The sequence below is a fragment of the Stegostoma tigrinum genome, chromosome 41 (genome assembly GCF_030684315.1).
Source record: "Stegostoma tigrinum isolate sSteTig4 chromosome 41, sSteTig4.hap1, whole genome shotgun sequence".
NCBI lineage: Eukaryota > Metazoa > Chordata > Chondrichthyes > Orectolobiformes > Stegostomatidae > Stegostoma > Stegostoma tigrinum.
This window is the reverse complement of record NC_081394.1, coordinates 8,626,046-8,645,225: the sequence shown is the minus strand read 5'-3', so window position 1 is coordinate 8,645,225 and position 19,180 is coordinate 8,626,046. Positions and strand designations below refer to the sequence as shown.

At 44.9% G+C, this 19,180-nt stretch overlaps 1 long non-coding RNA gene across 1 annotated transcript; it reads right to left on the bottom strand.

Annotated features, from left to right (window-relative positions):
- Window positions 1-5,496: 5,496 nt before the first annotated feature.
- LOC132206720 (uncharacterized) lies at window positions 5,497-13,336 on the bottom strand. Its single transcript, XR_009443106.1, has 3 exons — window positions 13,278-13,336; window positions 9,461-9,610; window positions 5,497-6,438 (listed from the first exon to the last, which is right to left on the bottom strand). It is a non-coding gene; the product is annotated as an uncharacterized LOC132206720 (long non-coding RNA).
- Between the last annotated feature and the right edge of the window lie 5,844 nt (window positions 13,337-19,180).

Sequence of the window (19,180 nt, the reverse complement as noted above, 5' to 3'; positions counted from 1 at the left end):
TCACGTTGATCCAGCTCCCTCAGAAGCAGCTCTCAGAGTGAAAAGAATTTTTGACAATCCCATTCTTTTAGCCATGGCTTCCTGACCGGACCAGATTTAGAGCGTGAATCAGGGAACTCATATTTTGTGAGAACCTCCTCTCCAACAATATCCTATTATCCTACAAAAATCAAACACCCCTGCATATGTTATAGTTTACAATCTTCCGTGTCCCTCTCTGAGAGTTGCAAAAAAGTCTCCATCTGACTCCAGTACCACTTCCGGCAGCACATTCCACACGCCCACCACTCTCTGTGTTACGAACCTACTCCTGACATCTCCCCTATACCTTCTTCTAATCACTCTAAAATTCTGCCCCCTTGTAATAGTCATTTCTGCCCTGGGAAAAAGTCTGACTGGACACTCTATCTGTGCCTTTCATCATCTTGTACACATCTCTCCAGTCATCTCTCATTCATTTTTGATCATATCAATAAAGCCCGAGTTCCCTCAGACTTTCCTTGTAAGACCTGCCCTCCCGTCCAGGCAATACTTTGGTAAATGTCCTCTGCACCCACTCTGAAGCTTCCACATGTTTCCTGTAATGAGGCAACCAGAACTGAAGACAATTTTCCAAGATAACACGGCTCAGAACTGGATGGACTCAGGAGGCCAAGCATCATCAGAGGAGCAGGAAAGCTGAAGTTTCAGGTCGAGACCCTTCTTCAGAAAAAACTCTCCTCTGATGCTGCCTGGCCTGCTGTGTTCACCCAGCTCTACACCGCGCTATCTCAGATTCTCCAGCATTGGCAGTTCCTACGATCTCTGCAACAATTTTCCAAGGACAGATGGGCATATTTTTTGACTGGAGCATGGGAGGTTGAGAGGCCAAAGATAGAAGTTTATAAAATAATGAAGAGTGTGAGGTTATGCATTTTGGAAGGACAAATTTGAAAACAGAATATAGAATTAACGGAAAGATTCTTGGCAGTGTGGAGGAGCTGAGGGATCTTGGGCTTCGTGTCCACAGTTCACTGAAAGCTGCCACCCAGGTGGATAGAGTCATTAAGAAGGCATATGGTGTGTTAGCTTTCATTAGTAGAGGGATTGAGTTCAAGAGCTATGAAGTTCTGCTCTCGCAATACAAAACCCTGGCTCGGCCACATCTGAAGTATTGTGTCCTGTTCTGGTTGTCTCATTATAACAAAGGTGTGGAAAAGTTGGAATAGTTGCTGAGGAGATTTACCTGGAATGGACGCAAGTTCTTTCAAGGAAAGGTTGCGAGAGCAGTGGCTTTTCTCTTTGGAATGACGAAGGATGAGAGGCAACTTGATGGAAGTGTACAAAGTGATCAGAGGTATGGATAGAGTGGACAACCTGAGACATTTTAGTTGGGTGGAGGTAGCTGCTACAAGGGGGCATAATTTTAAAGTGATTGCAATTAGATATAGGGGAGAAATGAGAGGTAGTTTCTTTCCTCAGAGTGTGGTAGGCGCATGGAAAGCATGCAATAGATGTTCGTGGATTTGGCCTCATGAGGGACTTTTAAGTGCCTGGGAGATCGTCATATGGATGTTAATACGAGGTACAGGTGGAGGTTACATAGACCTGAGGTTTCGGAAAAAGTTTTGTACTGCATTATGAACCGAAGGGCCTGTACTGTGCTGTAATGTTCAATGACCTACGAATTGTCTGTAAGACATCTTAACAAGTAGCCAAATTAATAACAATACGATAATTTGCCCACGCTAATTTCTTTAATCGTATCACACATCTCTTTAATGTCTGTACTCATGTTTGAAGAAGCATTATTTGGTGCCTTTGAGGCAATTTAAGTCAGCAAGTCAAGTGAGGCTGTGGTCCAGTGGTCATCATGGAATTTGTAATTCATTTTGTTCTGTGAATGTGAGTTCAAATCCCCCTGTGACAAAGTGTGAAATTTAAAATTCAGTGACGATCTGCAAATTAAATTTTAAAAAATGCATTCAATTATAATTTTACAATAACACCATCTGGTTCACGAATGCCCTTCAAGGAAAGGAATCTGCTGTCCTTACTGAGCCAAGCCTTCACGTCACTCCAGACCCAAAGTGATGTGGTTGACCGTCCTCTAGGAAATTGGAGATGGCCAATAAATACTGGCCCAGCCAGCGGCCCACGTCCCATAAATGAATTTTTTAAAAGTATTCATATCAAATGTCCCCATGCTGAGTGACACCTACTGAGGCAAATTACCCATGGCCATGCCCCGATCGCACGTGAGGCCTATTTCGCCTAACAACCAATGGTAATATCCCCGTACCGAGGAAGGCCTATAAAGCCTAACTGCCCATGGTAATGTCCTGATGCCGAGTGAGGCCTATAAAGCCTAAATACCCATGGTAATATCCCCATGCCGATTGAGGACAACAAAGTCTAAAGACCCATGGTAATGTTCCCACACTAAGTGAGTCCTATAAAGCTGGACGACCCATGGTAATGTACTGCTGCCATGTGAGGCCTATAAAGCCGAAATCCCCATGCTAACATCCCCATGCCGATTTATGCCTCTCAAGCCGAAATACCAATGGTAATGTCCTCATGCCGATTGAGGCTAATAAAATCCAAATACCCATGGTAATGTTCCCACACCAAGTGAGGCCTATAAAGCCTCAATACCCATGGTAATGCCCCCATACCAGGTGAAGCCGATAAAGTCTAAATACCCATGGTAATGTCCCCATGCCAAGTGAGGCCAATAAAGCCGAAATACCAATGTTAATGTCCCCATACTAAGAGAGACCTGTAAAGCCTAAATACCCATGGTAATGTCCCCATACTAAGAGAGACCTGTAAAGCCTAAATACCCATGGTAATGTCCCCAAGCCAAGTGAGGCCAATAAATCCGAACTACCCATGGTAACGTCCCCATGCCAAGTGAGGCCTAAAAAGCCTAACTGCCCATGGTAACGTCCACATACCAAGTGAGGCCTATAAAACCGAAATACCCATGGTAATGCCCTGATGCTGAGTGAGGCCTATAAAGCCGAACTACCCATGGTAACGCCCCTGTACCGAAAGAGGCCTATAAAGCCCATATGCCCATGGTAATGTCCCCATACTAAGTGAGGCCTATAAAGCCTAACTATCCATGGGAATGTCCCAATGCTGAGTGAGGCGTGTGAAGCTTACCTTCCCATGATAATGTCCCCATACCGAGTGAGGCCTATAAAGCTGTTGGGGACCAAAGGCAGGACAAGTGACTGAGTTGTTCATCGGGGAGCTCTGAGCAACCAGTAATCACAGTTCTGACAGTTTCAAAACAGTTATGGAATAGGACAGGGCAGGTCCCAAGTTAAATTTCTAAATCAGGACTAATCCAATTTTGACAGTGGACAGAATTTTATCAAAGTCGATTGAGACAAGGTGTTCGGAGGTACAGGGACATCTGGCAAGTGAGAGGGGTGGAGGTGGGTTTCAAAAGGAAGATGACAAGAGCTCAGGGACAGCATGTTAGTGTGAAAAGGAAGGCTGGCAGGAGTAGGGAACACTGGATTATGAGGGATGCTGAGACTCTGGTGAAGCAAAAGAAGAAGCTAAGTGTGAGGTAGAGACGTCTGGAATCAATTAAATCCCTTGAGTAAGATAGGGGGTACAAGAGTGCACTTAAGAAGGATTCAGAAGGGCACAAAGGGGATATGACACAGCTTTGACAGAAAAGATTAAGAAGAACCCAAAGACATTCTGTGAGGATATTAAAGGCAAAAGAATAACTAGGGACAGAACAGGGCTCCTTAAATGATCAACAAGGCCATCTGTGTGCGGGATGCATGAGATGCATAAGGTCCTAAAGGAATATTTTGTGTCAGCATCTACAGTGGCAGAAAGACACGGAAGCCTGGGAACTTGTGGAAATAAGCAGTGATCTTGTTGAAAAGAACCCACAGTGCAGAAATAGAGGAGCTGGAGACTTGACAATGCATAAAGGCAGGTAAGGACTCAGGAACTGATCAGCTGTATTCCAGGACATTGTAAGAAGCTGGGGCAATTAGCAGAGATATTTGTATCATTGAAAGGCATGTGTCAGGTTGAAGACAGTTCAGATGGTAGATTTCTCAAGTGGCAGATGGTAAGGCTGCATGTGGGTAGAGCAGCATGTGAGGGACTGCGTCAATTCCTATGGTTTTACATGGTTAAAGAGGGGAAACAGAATACGGTAGATTAAAAAAAGCAAGTTCCAGAGAATCTCAGATGGTCTTGCAGCATGTGTGGAGGCGGAAACTGAGGTAACATTTCCATGACCCTGCTCAGGTCATATGTTACTCGAGTGGCATTTCCGTCAGGTGGCATGTGAGACAGCTGTTGAAGAAGCGCACGTCATGGAGATGCCAGTTGCTTCAAAGGTACATCTCTTGCAGTCTGCTTGGGCAGTGTTAGCATGAAGGTAGTTGGGGGATAGAAATGTTTGAGGGGTAGCTGGGTGGCTGAGTTGAGAGGGGTTGAGAGGGTGTTTTCAGAGGGTGGTATGGAGGTGAGCTGATATGTGGATAGTCAGGGCCGGAGGTTTGGTGAAGTCAGGGGATAGCCAAGTCCACCTGGAGTCACCCAGTAAGTTTGTGGGATGAATTGAGTCACACTGGGAAGATGGTTGGGTCATATCATCATGGTTAGGCGTGTAAGAGAGCAGTCTTGGCTTCTGTGAGTATGGGAGAGATTGAGCTACAGTGTTAGGTGATCAGTGGAGGATCTTGGGGATACGGAATGGGGGTGGGGAAATTACGGTGAAATCAAGGAGAATGTTGTTGCTGGAGTGTGCAGTATGAGTTCTCAGCTTGACAATCAAGAAACAACAGTGAGACAAACTCATTTTCACTGTCTAGTCTTTGAACCCAGCTGATCACACTGCTGCTTTTCAATGTCTGTGACATTCATTTACAGTCTTTTTGGCACAGACCTGCAGCTTGTGTCCATTTGAGGTTTAAATGACTTGCACGATTCTCATGTGTCAGGAGGGCTGTGCTGGTGAATGCCCTGGTCTTTGGCAATATCCCAACACACTTTATGCTTCTGACTAGGGAAGTTCAGGCCATTGTGGTTCTGAGAGAATCAGCGTGTCTTTTACTGACAAACCAGTTTGTGGCTGGATTGCAGTGCAGACTGATCCCAACAGCACCGGTTCAATCCCCCTCCTGGCTGTGCTGGTTCAGCCAGCTCTGCCTCCCAGCCTTCACCCACACATCGATGTGGAGTGGTGCTTCTCATTTCTGATTGTTTTCCCTCTGTGAAATATAGAGACAGCTAAGGCCCCTTCAGGGGCTACGGCTCCTTCCTTGATAACCAACAAAACTCCAATGTCATATGGCATTGTGAGGGATAAAAAATAACATTGAGAAGAGCAAGTGAATCGTTGTAAACCATTTGAGTTAAGGTCAAGATTTCTCCAACTTACGAACAACAGGATGACGTTAAGAGTTGATTCATGCTTTATTAAGAGAATGAAAGAAAAAGTTTTTACCACAATGCAAAGTTCAGGCCAAGATTAATGGAGCAATCATTGTAGATTTTTCAAATCAGCCTCTTCAGGTACAACGGGCGCAGGTGGGACTTGAATTTAGACCTCCTGGCATAGATCTCACACATTACTCCTGCACTATAAGGACACAAGCATTTTAATCAAACATTTCAGATGTGTTATGTCATATTTCTGGAACAGGTAGGACACAAGGCCTGGTCTTCTGGGCCAGTGGTCTGAACATTACCAATGTGCCAGAAGACTACATGATGTTTACTCCACGCAGCGTGTGTGCAGTTAAGTTAGCAATGCACACTTATTTCCGTCTCAGTTTTTGATGTTCTAAAATCCTTTTCTCTCTGCCTCCTTTGCCTCATTCATTACTCCACTTTTGGTGTTTCTCCATTCAATTCACAACAAAAAAAAAACATTTCAAATATTCCCCATTCGGCTCGCAGTGCCCTGCTACTTTCCCTGAGGCTACCAATTTGAGTCATCTCTGGACATTTCACTGCACAGCTGAGGCACTTGTGTCCGCTACATGGTGTATTCATGTGTCCCACACTCAGCTGGCCACTTACACAGTGATGCCACACAGCCCTTGTAGCTCTTTCTCACTCATTATGGGTGTACGTAGCTACAAGCAAGTCTGTAAGGCAAAAAATAACAATATTTCTGCAAGTTCTGCTGAACACATCAATCCGCAGTCAAATTCTGAATACAAATCATCAATCTTGTACACTCATTAACACATAAAGAAAGACTTTAATTGCTGCATTAAGATAGTGACCGAGCCAAATTAAAGAGCTTGAAACCAATACACCTTTGCATTGATCCTTCAAAGAATCTCGCTGTCCCACCCTAACTATGGTTACAGGCTGGGACAGACTCTACTCCAACACTGTCAGCCTTTTAACCTAATTTCCAATTCCTGGAAGAGCCATGGTGAGAAGCCTCGAGTGAAATGACTGTTGTAGGATTTTCAGTTGATTTACCGGTTTCAGGTGTGATTGACATCATTGTTGTCGAGGAATCGCAGGAGCAAATAATCACAGATGAGGGGAGAAAGAAAGAAAATAATTTAGTCTTTGTGATACCAGAGACAAGCTTCCTTTCCATTACAACTGAAAACACCAAGTGCTCCAGTCAATGCTTAATGTGACATGGAACTTAATTAATCGCCACAACGTACAGACTAGTTCTAAAGACTTGACATATGCTGCAGTGAAAATCAAGCGATGATCTAGTTCTGGTTTCAATTATCTCACATTCTTTCTTTGTCTTTGTTCACAATGTGGAAACAGGCCATTCGGCTCAAGAAGTCAAAACTGCTCCTCCGAAGGGAATCCCATCTCCACCCTCCCCAGTAAACCTACATTTCCTGCAGCTAATCCAACTACCCTGAACATCCCTGGACATGATGGGTAATTTAGCATGGCCAATCCACCAAACCTGCACACATTGGACTGTGGTAAGAGACCAGGTCACCCAGGAAACTCCTGTGCAGACACAGGGAGAATGTGCAAACTCCACATGGACAGAGCCCCGAGTCTGGAATCAAACTAATATCACTGCTACTGCACAGCAGCAGGCTAACCACTGAGCCACTCCGCTCTCTTGCTAAACCTCAGCTGACTCTGAGATTAGCATTGAATCATTCTACATTGCTGTTTGATGAATTGTGATGAATGTGCTTTCTTGGTGATTATGTATGATTGGCCTTTGAGACTGTAATAGAGCAGGGGAAGCAGTAAAATACAGTTTCTGATGAGGAAAGATCATAAGATTGAAAGGGAATTTCCAAAACATCTTTGAGAAGGCACGGCACGTTACGCTCTTCATAAGATAGGAGCCCACAGTGTGGTGGGCAGCATGTACCATGGGAAGTCAATTGGCGAATTAATTGAACAGAGAGAGTTGGGATAAGGGGGAAATTTACAGGATGACAGGCAGTAGCAATTAGAATTCCACAGGGAACAGAGCTGGAGCCACAATTATTTACAAGATATATGAATAACTTGTATGAGGCAAGTGAATGTCGGATAGCCACGTTTGTGATATTGCAAAAATAGATACAAAACTCTACTCAAGGAGACAGGTGGACAAAAACTTGGCAGATGGAATATCCAGCACGGTGGCTCAGTGGTGGGGTGGCATGGTGGCTCAGTGGTGGGGCGGCACGGAGGCTCAGTGGATGGGCGGCACGGCGGCTCAGTAGTGGGGCGGCACGGTGGGTCAGTGGATGGGCGGCACGGTGGATCAGTTGTGGGCAGCACGGTGGGTCAGTTGTCGGGCGGCACGGTGGGTCAGTTGTGGGGCGGCACAGTGGCTCAGTGATTAGCACTGCAGCCTCACCACACCAGGGACGATTCCAGCCTCAGGCGACTGTGTGTGTGGATTTTGAACATTCTCCCAGCGTCTGCGTGGGTTTCCTCCGGGGGCTCCGGTTTCCTCCCATAGTCCAAAAATGTGCAGACTAGGTGAATTGGCCATGCTAGCACTTCCCGTAGTGTGCAGGGGTGTGTGGGTTATAGGGGGATGGATCTGGATGGGATGGTCTAAGGGGCAGTGTGGACTTGTTGGGCCGAAGGGCCTGTTGCCACACTGTAGGGAATCTAATTTAATGTGTGGACATGTGAGTTATGCTCTTTGGCAGGAAGAATAGAGAAACTAAATATTATGTAAATGGTGAAAGGCAACAGAAAACGACAGAACAGATGATTTTGAGGGTTTTTGTGATCAGCAAAAACGTTTATGAATTGAGTTGTTATAATTCATACAGGAGCTTGGTTAGACTGCTCCGTGAGTAATGTGCGCAGCTCAAGGCTCTTTATCTGAGAAGGGGACTATTTTCAAAAAGAGAGTGCAACAATGGGTCACCAGACTTGTTTCCAGAATGATGGGAATCTCCCATGTGGAGAGATTGGGCAAAATTAACCAATAGTCTGTGGAATTTTGGAAAGTGGGAGCCAACCTTGTTAGAGGGGAGGCGATGGGCTCAAGATACTATTGCTGGACTATTACTCCAAAGATCGAGGTAATGTTCTGGTGACTTAGTTTCAAATCCTGCCAAGGAAGATGGTGAAATTTGAATTCTATTTTTTTTAAAAAGTGGAATTAAGAGTCTAAAGATGAACAATAATACATTGCCGAGTGTTGGAAAAACACATCTGGTTCATTAATGTCCTTTCCAGAAGGAAATCTATCCCTGCCTTGGTCTGAACTATATGTGACTACTGACCATTGCCAATATGGCTGACTCTGAACTGACAGCAGTGCAATTAGGAATAGCGATAACTGCTGGTCTCGCCAGCAATGCCCACATCCCATGGAAGGATAAAATAAATTGAAAGACTCATAGAACACAAAGGAGAAGATAGAGTCAATAAGCCTGAGATACTTCCCATTTTGGGGAGTCTGGAGCCAGGGGCAAAATTAAGGGGAATGTTACTCAGGTCCAATGTGTGGAGAATCTTTTTTTTGAACTCTGAGGGTTGTGAAACTTGCGATTTGTTGAACACACAGAGCTGCCGTAGTTTTACTTCAGGCTGAAATTGATCAGTTTTGGATTGCCAGGTTGTACAAGGTGGTGAGAGGGAGTTGGGCAAAAAGCATTTTAAGTTCAATCAGCCACGATCGCTTTACATTCTTGGGAATCTGCTGGGGTGGGGATGATGCGCAATGACCCATGAGCATTATCGCTGGATTAGTAACCCAGAAAATCAACGAATGTTCTTGCGGCCTGTGTTTGACAGTGGAATTTGAATTCCACAAAGCAAGATGTGGAATTAAAAACCTACTGATGACCATAAAGACATTGGTCATTGTCATCAAATACCATTTGAGTCACTAATGTCCTGATGATTGAGGCAGTGAATGACTTTGAAGAATATTCCGGATGCATCACGAGCCTGGCCTGAACAGCAATAGCAACTTAAAGGACACTAAATGGAGAGAAGGTAGTTTTGCACTTCTCTCTGTCACACTTACCATGTTGCAATGTAACATTGTTACACAGCGAGGATGAACAACAATGTGCAGACCCATCCAATTTTACAGGGAAAAAGTCAAAATCTGCGGGGCCCTGGCAGAGATTTTCAGTGGCACATGCTGCTGTGACAAAAGGAGATGGAATACTGTCTGTAACGGAAAGGGGGGAAATGCTTCATTTAGAGAGAAAGCAACGTGAAACAACTTCATTGTCCAGCAGCGAACATTCTTAAAGAAGAACGATGAACCGCTTGAATTTATGAACGGTAGGTAGTTAAGATCTATTATATTTGTGAGATTTATGAAAGTTGAGTAACTGGGTGAAGTTGACAATGCAATTTAAAAGTAAATGAAATCACTGAAAGAAGTTATTGAATAATTGAAATTTTTTTTGAATGATTCTAGTGGAGAGTGGGAACTGCTGTTTGGGAAATCCTGAATGTAATACAGTCACAGAGATCAATAGCAATGGAACAGACTCTTCGGTCCACCTCATCAATGCCGTACAGATAAAATAAAAAATATCAGTCCCATTTGCCAGCATTTGGCCCAATGCCTCTGTCCCCTTCCTATTCATGTGCCCATTCAACATTTCCATGTTATAATTGTAATTGTCTCCACCATTTCCTCCGGCATTTCATTTCATACCTGCACCACCCTCTGTGTAAAGAAGTTTCCACGTAGGTTCCGATTAAATATTTCCCCTCTCAGCTGAAACCTCTAGTTTTACACTCCCCTGCCATGGGGCAAAGATATTGATTATTCACCTCATCCGTGCCTCTCATGGGGCATAAACCTGTATAAGGCCATCCCTCAGCATCGAATTCTCTATAAAAATTAGCCTCAGCCTTTTCAACCTCTCCCAGAATTCCCACGCTTTTGAATCAGGGCATTCGTCCCCTCGGAAGATATCCCCCCTGAGAATATCCCTCCTACCTTATCCCTGTAACCCTGCATTTCCCAGAGCCAATCCAACTGAGCTTCAAATCTTTGGACTGTGTGAGGAAACCAGCTCACCCTGATGAAACCCACACAGGCACGGCGAGAATCTGCAAACGCCAAACAGACAGTCGCCCGAGGGTGGAATTCAACCGGGGTGCCTGGTACTGTGAGGCAGCAGTGCCAATCACTGAGCCGATGTGATGCTCCTGCCTTCTCTCAAAACCTCCCAACCTGGCAACATCTTGTACTCATTGCACTGAAAAATCAAGGCAAGCATAAGAAATGCCTTCTTCACTGGGCTGCCTGTTTGTGACTCCACTTTCAAGGAGCCATGAACCTGCACCCTCAGGTCTCTTTGTTTGACAATACTCCCAAAGACATTACCGTAAAGTGTACAAGTCCTTCCCTGATTTGCATTCGTCAGACGTGGGGCTGATGACAGAAAAACTGTACACATCTCTTTCAACAGAACGAGCCCTTGAAGTGTTGGTCACAGATAACGGTCCTCGTTTACAAGGAAGGAAACGTTGAAAGGTATTTGACACACAAAAACAGCTCCATACTAACTCACATCCACTACCCTGGCAGCGACAGCAGCCCAAACATTAAAGGTTGGCCAAAAGAAACAGCTTTTAGTTTTGTCAGAGACCAAACTGTCAGGGTTCCTGTTTGATTGTTAGACCACCCTGAATGCAACTGCAGGGTTTGTGCCAGCAGGTTTGCAAATGGGTAGAAAGCGCCACACCGGGATCTTCCTGTGCCTGGCACGGAGAAGGGGAATGCGGCATCGGGAATGCCAATGCCAAACACAAGGCCCCTCCAAGCGGGAGAGACAGTTTCCTTCTGGGGACGAAGAATAACAGAAATGGCCCTAGATGAGTAAGAGACGTGGCCAATGAGAGGTCAAGTCCGATGATGTGTAATGTTCCAGTGGGTGCAATGGTCTGAACAAGCACATGGACCACGTGAAAGCTGCAAACTCGCAATTAGTACAGAAGCAAAACGTGCCCTGCCCATTGGAAAACTCCGAAAGGCTGCCTGAGTCTGTGAGTTCACCCTCTTCACCAAGCATTGATCAAACCTCTGAGTCAGAAGTGGACATGGCAGATGTCGCCACAACGATGACTTTTCCACCAGAAGGAGGAAGTGAAATTCTACCAAGGTGTTCCTTGAGCATGAAGTGTGCTCCCGTGTCACCTGCAATGGCAGCGGGAACCTGACCCAGTGCTTAAATGCCCCAGAGGGCTCTCCAAGAGAAAGGACCAAACAATGTCCTCGGACTCAGTCGGGGACAGGTATAGTGACTGTTTGAGTTCATCCAGCTGGATGCTGCAGGATAAGAGTTCCCTAATTGGCTTTGTTAATCTGGTCCAATCAGGGAGCCATGGCTGATAGAGAAAAACGGAAATGCAAAAGATTCGGTTCCTCTGAGAGCTGAGTCTGAATGATGCAGGAGGAGAGGCAAGGACACTGCATGTCTAAATAAAGGATGACTTGGTCACAGAATACCAGCCTCCATGGAGTTACTTCAGAACTGAATGGCCTACTTCTGTTCTTATCAGCGCTTGCATGAGAAACTCTCTGTGGCATCTTTCCAAGTATCTTCCAAAAATACTAACATTCCTCTTGCCCTTCAATCTGTGTTGCTCGTTTTATCCTCCGAAAGGTGCTGCCAGAATTGTCTCTGAAGAAGGGCCCCGACCAGAAACGTCAACATTTCTGTTCCTCTGAGGCTGCCTGGCCTGCTATGTTCCACCAGCTCCACACTGTGTTATCTCTGACTCCAGCATCTGTAGTACTGACTATCCTATCATATTTCTGTCAGTTGTTCACCTCAGAAAGAACAATGATGCCTCTGCCTAATCACTCTTCTGAACCTACTTGCCCTGCCTTACACAACTAGATCCCCTGCAGCCCAATGGTATCAATGTGGACTTCACCAGCTTCAAAATCTCCCTTTCCCCCACCACATCCCACAACCAGCCCAGTTTGTCCCCTCCCACAACTGAACACACAACCAGCTCAGCTCTTCCCCACCCCTCACTGCATCCCAAAACCAGCCCAGCATGTCTCTGCCTACCTAACCTGTACTTCTTCTCACCCATCCCTTCTTCCCACCTCAAGACGCACCTCCATTTCCTACCTACTAACCTCATCCCACCTCCTTGACCTGTCCGTCTTCCCTGGACTGACCTCTCCACTCCCTACCTCCCCACCTATACTCTCCTCTCCACCTATCTTCTTTTCTCTCCATCTTCGGTCCGCCTCCCCCTTTCTCCCTATTTATTCCAGAACCGTCAACCCATTCCCCTCTCTGATGAAGGGTCTTGGCCCAAAAAGTCAGCTTTTGTGCTCCTGAGATGCTGCTTGGCCTGCTGTGATCATCCAGCTTCACACTTTATTATCTTGGATTCTCCAGCATCTGCAGTTCCCATTATCACTCTGACAGTTATAATTTACTTTAAATGCATTATTTGGATTGGACAAATGGGGCCAATCTCCCATTTTTCTCCTGAATGCACACAACTTTTCTCAGATGAGAACAGATCTAAACTGGGTCTTTGGAAGTCACTGAAGGCCATCAGCAGCAGGATGTTCGCTCTCAGGCACAATCTGTAATCTACAGTCTGTCATTAGCACTGACCAAGTGAATTCATCCAAGTTCAAAGAGAAAAGGAGGGAGAATATCCCAGGACCAAAACCGGACAAACCAAAAAAAGATGAGGTGGCAAAACCTGGTGAAGTTACAACACAGCAATTGTAAATGTTAATTCCCTTTCTTTCATCCGAAAGAAAGTTGACTGGGCTCCATTTTTGGAGAACTAGGAATTTCATGGTAATGACAAGGGAAGGGAAAAGTCACACTTGTACAAACCCTTTGTTCCCGTTCCTGATGCAATCAGGCACCGAGTCTCATCACCAACACAATTCACCTCCTCGAGTTTTTGGCTGCATAATTCAAAGGACGATTCAAAGCAACCAAAACATGAAAGTCCATTTGGAGTGTCAGGTTCTGCAATGAAAGCCACACAAAAAGGGACATGTATTTGTAAATTGCCAGCCTCCTTATCCCCTTGAACCTTCCCTCGATAGATATCCCTCCTTTCCCAAAAGGGTTCAAGCCCCAATTGCTCTAGAGGCATGTCATAACATCTCAGAAAAGGTTCATTGGTAAAAGCCATAAATTCATCTGTTCAATACAAATAAACTGATCGGTAAATGGTCCAAGTCAGCAACTGGTGGATAGTTCTTCCCAGTTTAGGGCAAAGTAACAAAAATCATGATGGGATATTAGGTGGATTGGGACAGAAATGGGGCACCCATCATCATGTCTACTCAGGGCTTCCCAATTCACCAAGAGCATCTCAAACATGATCTTATTAGGGTTGCTAAAGAGCAGAAAAAGTGACAGTTGAGACAAATAGCACTCTGCATTTACATCCCGTTCATATATACATGGAAGACAGAGCACTGAGGGAGCAAGTTGGGCAGAAGGAGGGGTGATCGCAGAATTTCTGGGGCAAATGTAGCTGAGCTCTTTGAAAGACAGTTTGACAGAATGCACTGCCTGGAAATGTGCACGTTCAATTGAGGCATTACAAGGTCGTTGGATTGTCATTTGGACACAAATATCATGCAGGGATATTGAAGCGGTAGGTTGGTTGGTGAGGGGGCGGTGGGATAAGCAGGATATTGTCGCTGGGTATTGGTGCACTTTTGAAGAGCAAGGACAGGCGCGATGGCCTGAATGGCAACCCTCAGCAACATGGCAATTCTGCAATTCTGACTGAAGGTGCTGTACTGGACGACACTTTTACACTTTCAAATCCAGGCAAGGTCAGTAGGATTGGAATGAGGACAGTTGATGGGACGTATTGACACTTGAGACTATTACAGATCAATGTTTGAATCGCAAAAACAACTGACTTTGATGTAGCACCAACGATTTTGAGGAGGGTCCAGAGAAACAGTGGCGTTTAGATTCTTCACCCACAATATGAGGTGCACTCTAAAGATGTCAGGAAACATAGGGACAATGTAGGCATCGCATAATGATTTGAATTGTATTATATTATGTATTTATATAATATTATTACATGAAATGTAACCCAAGCTACACAAAGCAGATTTTATACAGGTAAGTGGTGGAGAGAGAGAGAGAGAGAGAGAGAGAGAGTGAGAGAGAGAGAGAGAGAGAATTTTGGGGAAGAGAACTTCAAGACTTGAAGACAAAACAGCTTGCCTCCCTGAGCTTGGAGTGCCAAATACTGTCAATCCATCCATTAAATTGGAGCTACAGGTTCAGATGAGTTGATCATGTACTAGAACCTGACCTGCTTCAAGGTGTTCATTGTTGATCCTTGAGAAAGAAGCAATGCCACTGTTCAGGGACACATTTTCCTTCGCGTTCAAGTCACAAAGATTTTCTTGCTCAAAGACTGTTTCCCCTTCTGCAATCAAGCACACAAATGGAGATATAAAATTGAGAAATTGTCCTGGTTTCTGAAAAGCATTTCTTCCCCCCATCTATGTACGGCTGTATCCCCAGGTCAATCCTAAGTTTCATCTTCCTCTCTCGCCCCCTTATTTGAATCAGAACTTAGCAAATGATGAGGGCCATTGAATCGAGGTCGGTCATCCAATGGGATCTGTGGCCTGACTCCATACACCTGCCTTTCGCCCATAACCCTTAATATCATTGTTTGACAAAAAGTTCTCCATCTCAGATTTAAATTTAACAACTGATCTCGCACCAACTGCCCTTTGAGGAAGAGACTTCCAAACATCTGCCACCCTTTGTGTGTAGAAGTGCTTCCAACATCTCTCCTGGATAGTTTGGGCAGTATTTTAAGGCTATCGCCTCATGTTTAAGAATATGCAACCCCTTGAAGTAGTTCACTTATTTCAAACCTGAATTTTTCTGTTAATATTTTGAAGCCTTTGAACAGATCACCCCGTAACCTTCTAAGTTCTAGATAAAACAGTTCCAATGTGTGTAATTTCTCCTCCTAAACCAAGGCAATTGTCCGGTTCTCTGGTTTCAATCCTTACATGGCAGATGGCCAAATTTGAACTCAATTGAAGAAGAAATTCTGAAAGCAAGAGTCTAACAATGAACTCATTGCAGGGAAAATCCTATCTTGGCTCACCAGTGTCCTTCAGGGAAAGTAACTGCAATCCTTTCCTGGTGCGGCCCGACATTTCACTTCAAACTGACAACAATGTGGTTGACTCTTAACTGCCTGCAGGTCAGTAAAGATGCACAAAAAGTGCTGACACAGCCACATCCTATGAATGAACAAAAGACCCTCTGAGGCTTTTATGGGAGAAGGGAAAACATGGGGAAGTCAGCATTTATGCCGAACTGCTTTGCTCCTGACTCCCCTCATCTGGAATGCAAATATGAGAAGAGACAAAAGGCAATGAAAGAACATCAGAAACGGAAGTTAGAAGCTGTGTTACCGATAGTTGTTTTTGTTGAAACGGTCCAACATTGTTTGAGATTTTCTATGCTGTCAGAACTTTCAGACTCACAACGTCCCATGATGCATTCCAAAGAGTCCACTGAGCATGCTGAAGGAAGCAAAGCAAAAGAGAAATGCAGTCACTGTCTGAAATTCACTCTGGAATGCCTCTCCTTTCTTGGGGTCAAGACTTTTGGGGCAGATGCTGGACAAATGACCAAAGATGTGAAATTTCTGAATAATTCGAAACATGGGAATCTCTCGCGAATCTCGACTTCCAGTGGTAATTTCACCCCATTCCCTCCAGCCTTTGGGATTTGAACAAATGCCGTTTCTTCCCCTCCAAGATGATGAAGGTGGGAACCATTGCAATCTGTAAGAAGTATTTCGGTGATCAACTGAGATGCTGTAACATACAAGGCTATGGACCAAGTTCTGGGAAATGGGATTCGGGTAAAGAAAGGAGGTGTGAGGTTGGGGTTGGTAGGTGGGATGAGGATAGTTGAGTGTCAGTAGGGAATGGTAGGGGTGAGTCAGTGAGGTTGGAGGTGCAGATAGGTGGGACAGAAGATGAACAGGTTGTGTCAGGTCAAGGAGACAGGGTTTAGAGTAAGGGTTAGCCATGAGATGAGGCTGGGGGTTGCAGAGATTTTGCAACTTGTAAAGGACCCATGACCTACGTCTGCCTGTAGGCTCCCAAGGCAGAATATGAATTGCTGCTCCTCCAGTATGCAGCTTTGCTTAAATTCTGAGCTACCCTCTCCCTCTCCATTTTTGAAGAAAGGTCCCAACTGAAACCTCAACGTCCCTGATCCTCTGATGCTGCCTGGCCTGTTGCGTTCCTCCAGCTTCAAGCTGTGTTATCTCAGCCTCCAGCATGTGCAGTCGTTGCTATCTCAGGGATTAGGATACAGGAGCTTGATGACCAGCATGGACTCCATGGGTCAAAGTGCCTCTTTCTATTCTGTAAAACCCCATGACTATGACAGTATAACTATGGAGACCTACCAGAACCAACTGCCCACTTCCCCACTTACCTCACCCACTCACCCATTCACACATTTAAACTTTACTGAAAGGAAACGTGTTCCCCGACTCCACTCAGCTTCACATCTGGTCTGCCTTGTACATTTCTCACTTCTCAGGAAGGCACAGATGAAACCATAAAATCACAGGACTGTGACGGTGCGTAAGGAGTCCATTCAGGCCATCGTGCCTGTACAGGGTCTGCTAGCGATTGTCAAACTTCCTGTCCCTTATCCCCATATCCCTGCACACCATTTACATGGAAAGATAGATCAGCATCAAATCAGCATATATCTCCTAAATTGGAGGAGACTGGTGATCCGACCCATGGCTGCAAGTCCTCAGAGACAGGCAGAACCTCACTCAACATCCTGAGGAGTTTCCATCCCCATCATTCCATCAGCAGTGGCTCTGTTTCCAACAGCCAGAGATCTCGAAATCCATCCCTCTGACTCCATGTCGCTTGACTTGGTTTTACTTCGCAAAACTAAGTTATGGAACGTCTGACCCCAAATTTCAGGTGCACTCAGAATCACCCACCAAATGCATCTCGAGATTTTATGGGAAAATTCAGCATGGCCAATCAACTAAACGGCACATCTTTGTCCTGCAGGAGGAAATGAGAGCACCTGGAGGAAACCTATGCAGGCACAGGAGAACATGCAAACCCCACAGAGACAGTCGCCTGAGGCTACTATTGGACACATGTCCCTGGTGGTGTAAGGCAACAGTGCGAACCCCTGAGCCACCGTGCTGACACTTTTTCTTTTCAACAGCCGAAAGCTTTTTTTTCTTGAGAATCCTTCTGTAGAATCCCTTTGGAACATTTTAACTGAAGCAAAAGACATTTGGGCTGAGGACGGATTCTTGATGTTTAGCATTGCTGATTCACAAACACCAGGGGCCTGAGTTTGATTCCAGACTGCTGTGACTGTCTGTGTGCAGTTTGAACGTTCTCCCCGTGCCTACATGATTTTTTCCTTGGTGTTTGGTTTATTCTGTACACCATGGTAAATTGTTCATTGTGTTTTGGATGTGTAGGCGAAGCAGATCGACCATGTTAAATACGGGAATGGGATACGGGCTAAGTCTGGGAGGAATCCAGATGTAATTCGATTGGTCAACATTAAGCAAAGCACAGTTCAGTCAAACACTGTCGTTGAACTGCAAAAACAGAACGTGGAACCTGGAATAACGTAACTCTACGGGAAATATTCAGAATCATTCATTCAGTAACTAGCACTAATTAACTGTTCCAATTTCCTGAACATAACCTGAGCAGAAAGACAGAGTCAGAAAACACATTGTCTCATGCCATTCTACTATCCAGAAGGAAAGAACATCAAAAGGCAATTCTAAGAGAAAACTCAGAGAGAGAGAGTGTAGCAGACAGGAGAGTTTCACTGCAGCCTAACCCTGCTAAAAACCCAACCGGTAGGAAGTCAGGATCTGTGAGAGTTTGACTACACCCACTCAGTCTGCTTTTATTGTTCCAACGTTAAAAGTATGCTCCCAGGCTTAACAAGGTGTTTTTGTCCTTGTTACAACTCGTCACTGATCTCACAATCTCTCTCGAAAAGGAAACCTCTCAAAAACACAACATCGCCACACTTTCTATCAGTTTGTTGCCGTGGACTGGTTATTAAACTGTTTCCAGGAAGAGAGTGGAGTTGCAGCCCCCATTTAGTCTGTAAATAGTTATCTGTTGTATACTTCGGTGTTATTGGGATGACTGATGATTGAGCTCAGCATCAGAAAAATCTCAAGAGCAAGTAAAAACAGGACAGACTTACCTTTGGCAATGCATATGTAGACAATAGCGAAAGCAAGAAACAGCTTCATTGTTGAGCTTTGACGTTGAACACCCAGGTCAGTCACTTCTGTCTCTACTAATGAGCTGCTGCTGCCTTCCTGATCACAGCTCTCCACTCCTCGGTGCAGATACTCACCCAGTGTCTGCTTTATATTGAAACAGAACTGTGACATGTGATGTGACAAACAACTCGAACAATCTCATCATTCCTGTCAAATTACATGTGAACAAAATTATATGATTAGTCAAACTTCTGGAAAATTCACCTGTGGTAACAGTCAATGGAATTTGACAGGGTGGATGCTGTTTTACTGGAGGCATTTTAGAGAAGGTTCTCTGGATTGATTCCAGAGACGAAGGGTTTGTCTTCTGAGGTGATGTTGAGCAGTTTCGGTCTTACTCAGTGGAGTTTGGATGGACTAGGAGCAATTTAATTGAAGAATTTAAGATGCAAAAGGAGATTGACCAAGTAGA